Below are 5554 nucleotides of genomic sequence, written 5' to 3' on the forward strand. Positions count from 1 at the left end.
ACACAGCTTTATTTCACACTACACCACTCACTGGTTCATTCACTGGACCATTCACCCCCACATTCACTGGTCAGTGGTCTACAAGAAACCAAAACCAAGAAACCTGGTCATCATCAAGAACTCCACTCTGTCCTTCCAGTACCACCTCCAATCTGTAAGTAAAACGACCTTTTTCCACCTCAAAAATATCTCCAGACTCAGACCATCACTCTCATCTATGCTATCATCACCTTCCATCTGGATGACTGCTCTGGAGTCTAGTCTAGTCTAGTATGTCCAAAAGTCCACTGTCAGGGTTCTCACCCGCACTAGGCCTTGGTGAGCTAAAAAAACAGTCCAGCTATGGCCACAGGTGAACTCTATCATCTTCATCACTGAGACAGAGCTCTGTCAGGAGCGAACAGAAAAAAGAGAGAAACACCACAATGACAAACCCACAGCACGTCAGTATGTGTCCTAGATGTGTTCCATTTCTTACTGGCCAATCAAACACAGCGTGGTCTGACAAAAGCTGAGATACCGTCAGTTTTCGTCCATTCTGCATGAAGAATTTGAGCACGATGACATCTGCAGCGTTTGTCTTCATCCTGACATGTTCAGTCCTGGGAGTTCTTGGTGAGTTCAGCTGATATTGTTTTTATTTTACTTTTGGTTCATGTCAATGTATTTTAATGTTTTAAACATAATGTCTGTTTGTATTTGATCTCATTTCAGCCCCTCACAAAGTTTCAACTTATCATAATCCATGCGTCCCCTCTAAAAGGACGACCACATTTCCCCCCTAACTGTTAGAAGACTGACGACTAATGTCACTGCTGCATGAATGTTTAAACTAAAGATGGCTGCCACCGAGCACACACACGGTGCAGCAGGATCACAGATTACCTGACAGGAAGGCCACAGTTTGTCAGGCTGGGAAACTGTGTTTCTGGGACATTAATGAGCAGTACAGGGGCTCCACAAGGAACAGTCCTGGCTCCATTCCTGTTCACACTGTATACATCAGACTTCAAATACAGCACTGAGTCCTGCCACATCCAGAAATACTCGGATGACACTGCTATCATGGCATGTATCAGAAATGGACAAGAAGCCCAATACAGGGATCTGATAAGTGCCTTCAGTGACTGGAGTCACAAAAAACTGCCTCCTACTCAACACCTCAAAGACAAAGGAAATGATCATAGATTTCCACAGATCCAAACCCACTCTTCAGCCAATGAACACTTGTGGCGTGGACATCAAGGTGGTGACATCGAATAAATATTTAGGTGTAGACCTGGATAGTGAGTTGGACTGGTCTAAAAACATAGACTTCATCTACAAAAAGGGGCAGAGCCGCCTCTTTTGCCTGAGAAGACTCCAATCAATAGACATCTGCAGTAAGATACTGCAGATGTTTTATCAGTCTGTGGTGGCAAGTGTTCTGTTTTATGCTGCAGTCTGCTGGGGAGGCGGTGTAAAACACAAGGATGCAAGGCGTCTGAACAAACTGGTGAAAAAAGCTGCCTCTGTGGTTGGAATCAAGCTGAACTCATTGGAGGATGAGGTGGAGAGACGCACAATGAAGGTGGAGGCCATTCTGAGAAACATGGATCATCCACTTCATATCTGCCTAAATGACCAAAGAAACAACGGTGGTGGACGGCTCTTATCCCTGCACTGCAGGACAGAAAGATTTAGAAAATCTTTCATTCAGCAATTAGACTTTATAATTCTACCATAAACAGATGAGAGAGACTCCAGACAATTGAATTTCCCTGCGGGGATAAATAAAGTTGTTTTATTGTATTGTATTGTATTGTTCTTCACGATTGTGCTGTTGCTTGCAGGGGACATTGAATCTAACCCTGGCCCGACACAGACGGGCACATCTGACCTGGCTAATGTGCTAGCTCCACCATCAGAGCCTACCTGGCTAGCACAGCAAGGATTCCAACCTGAATCATGGTCCCTCGCTGCAGCAGCGGTTCTACCCCGAATCACTCCAGCGGTTCCGCGCCTATGGCATGCAGCCCAGCAGCTGGACCTCAGCTAAAAATGTCAAAGAAGCCAGTCTAATTCTCACCTTAGCAATGAGCCACATTCAGGACTGGCTAAAAAAATCATGTCTTCTTTTAAATACTAAGAAAGTCTGCATGATGTTCTCTAAACAGCCAAAAGAGATGTCTCATTCAAATGTATTTCTAGGAGGGGAAGAATTACAACTAGTGCATGAGTTTCAGTACCTGGGGGTTACTCTGGACTCGTCCCTTTCCCCCCAGAGCCACATTAAGAAGGTGTCAAACAGGGTTAAGTTTAACCTAAATAACTTTAAACAAATCCGAACATCTCTTTCAGAAGGTGCTGCTCTTATGTTTTTACACACAATGATGCTCTCACATATTGACTACTGCATAACTAGCTGGTCACTTACAGGAACATCATCTCTTAAACCTGTTGAATCCCTGTATAAATATACCAGACAGGAAACCGCTCTCATACCACCACTGTAATATCCTTCAAAAGTACAAGCTCTTGAGCTTTGAAAATTTTCAAAAATTTAAAATTGCCTGCCTGATATATAAAGTCTTACATGGGCTAGCACCGCCTCCACTAAATGTTTACATCAAACAGAAAACAATAAGTGAGTCGTCAATTAGACTGACCAGAGCAACCGTTAGATGGGACTGCTAAATACCTCTTAGGCGCTCCACCTTTGGGCAAAATGTCATATCTTTCGGAGGAAGCACGCTGTGGAACACTCGACCTCTCCCTGTCAGGGAATGCTCCAGCTTTGCAAGTTTCAAGGGTAATCTGAAAGTATGGCTCAGGACAAACCAGAATTGTGACCATGTTTAACCATCTCAATATTTCTATGCATACATACTTACTTACAGCTATGTATGCATATTTTGTGCAATAATACATACATAGACACACTTATGTATGCTTTCTCTTGGTGCAATAAATACATGCATAAACACATGTTAATGCTATGTGCAATAGGGCTATGTCCAATAATATTAGCACCTTATTTAACCAGGCCAAAGGCGATGCGCTATTTCTTTAAGCACACTCATGACCATGTGCAATATATCAGCACACTTGCACTTTAGCACTACAGCACTTTATCGTATGCCTTATGCACTTTAACTGCAATGGTCAGTTTATCTCTGGTCTGTCCTAAGCTAAGTATTGTTTTATTTGGGTCTTTGTATTTTATTGTATCATCTATGTTGTCTTGTTTTTGTGTTGTCTGATTCTTATGTAGATTTTTAATGTACTTTTTCCCTTGTATATACCATCATCCTGCTGGGGACTACAGATGGAAATTAGCCTGTGGCTACAATCTGGCACATTTACATGTTTATGTCCATTAATGTGCATTGTTCCATGTCACAAATAAATAAATTAAAAAAAATAAAAATGTTTATCTGGTTCTGACTGACTCTGCTGTGGTAGAAGGTCTCTATTAAGACCATGTAGTCACAGACCACTGAGCTCCACCTTTTCAATAGAAACTGCTCTATATAGTTTATATCTACCAATCAGGGACCCTTCAACTGTAGGAGGGGGATTTATCATGAGGAGGGAGAGAAGCTGGACAGATCAAATGAAGCTGAAGCTCGACCTTACAAGCTCAAACAAGGTACGACCACCAGAAAAATGTCCAGGAAGTAATCAGTCCAGCTCTGACCACAGGTGAACTCTTCTACCTCCACACAGAGAGGGGGGATGTTTCTGATTGAAACTGAGAAAACAAAGAAACACCACAAGGGCAAACCCACAACACATCAACAAAGAGCAGTGAGCACATCATCCTGTTTCCTATGTCTCTATATGTGGTCTAGTTCATGTTAGCCAATCAAACACAGTGTGGTCTGACAAGAGCTGAGAAACTGTCAGTTTTCTCCATTCAGCAGGAAGATTTGAGCACGATGACATCTGCAGCGTTTGTCTTCATTCTGACGTGTTTGGTCCTGGGGTCAAATGGTGAGTTGAGTTTTCATTGTTATGTATTTATCTATAATCTAGTGAATGTTCACAGATTCATTCTGTTTGAAGTTTTTTGTTTGGAATCGGTTGATTTTAATGAAATTATACTTTTATTAAACATCTCATTTCAGCGCAGACAGTTAATCTGAAATCATCTACGTCTGTTCATCATGAGATACGAGAAACTGGGGAGAGTCTGACTCTGAAGTGTGTCTTCATAGATAACCTTTCTCAATGGGTTTATTGGTATAAGCAAAGTCTTGGAGGGAACCTAAAGGTCATCTCCTCCTTCCAAAAATATGCAACTAATAGAAGTTTCCACAGAGAGTTTAAGAACAATCCACGCTTCACACTGGAGGGAAAAAATGGTAAAAATGACTTAACAATCTCAGATCTGCAAATATCAGACTCAGCAATTTATCACTGCATAGACTGCAAGTCCTGCAATATACAAATTCTAGAAACCATCACAGTCAGTGTGAAGCGTTCAGGCTGGAAGGTCCCACCTCTGGTCCATCAGTCAGAGTCTGAAACCATCCAGTAAAGAGGCTCTGTGACTCTGAACTGTACAGTCCACACTGGGACCTGTGATGGAGAACACAGTGTTTACTGGTTCAGAAACTCTGAGGAAGCTCATCCAGGACTCATTTACACCCATGGAGGCAGGAATGATCAGTGTGAGAGGAACCCTCACTCACACACTCACACTTGTGTCTACAACTTGGCCATGAGGAGCCTGAATCTTTCTGAATCTACACAATATGGACTTTTGTTTAAGATCAATAATAATCAAATTTGTTAAATGTGATTAATCATGATTTTAACCATAAAAGATGGGACAGCTCTAATCTTCACCACCACAAACCAAACTTCACTGTTAAGAGATCAAATTCATTAATTCTGTTGGTAATTTCCAGAATGATGAAGGTGGGTTTGTCCTCATGTTCTGGTAAAGATGGTTCAAACAAAGACTAAAGTATGTCTGGATTAAATCTGCACACGTTTGAAGTTCACAGGGATTTAATCTGATGAGTTTATTGGATCAATACAGCAAAAAGAAAACAGAATCATGCAGACATAAACGGGCTGGTAGGCCTCAATAAAGCTAAATCATACAGCAGGTGATATTTATAAGAATAGTTATATTTCTCATTGCGAGACAACACAGAGTATAAAGAAAAAGGACAGTTACCTGTCCATGAGAGAAGCAATCAGCCCTGGATATGACATGAAACTTTTCAGCTCCCAGACTTCCTCAGATGGCATGCTGCACCGATATTTACTCTTGTTTATTTCCTGCTCAGTCTTCTTCTCTCCGAGCGTTTGCAGTGTGTTAGTCGTGTTGTTACTGGTATGCTGAGAGCTGTGTTAGTAAAAGAAAGAAACTAAAATATTGTCTCCGTTCCTTGAGTAGCTACTGTTAGCCATTTTCAGCCATTATCACTGTTTACTCCTCAAAGCGTGTTCACGCAGGGAGAGCTCCTCGACGAATCAGGGCGAGGGAGAAAGCCCTGCCCCTCAACCAATCAGGGTAGAGTAGTCAGAGGCGAATCTGATTGGTCAGTGATACCTGGAG

The 5554-nt window shown here is 41.9% G+C and overlaps 1 pseudogene; it reads left to right on the top strand.

Moving 5' to 3' along the window:
• Window positions 1-3920: 3920 nt before the first annotated feature.
• On the top strand, window positions 3921-4780 carry LOC121504954 (annotated as a pseudogene).
• The last annotated feature ends 774 nt before the right edge of the window (window positions 4781-5554 follow it).

The sequence above is a fragment of the Cheilinus undulatus genome, linkage group 22, assembly GCF_018320785.1.
Source record: "Cheilinus undulatus linkage group 22, ASM1832078v1, whole genome shotgun sequence".
NCBI classification, from domain to species: Eukaryota; Metazoa; Chordata; class Actinopteri; order Labriformes; family Labridae; genus Cheilinus; species Cheilinus undulatus.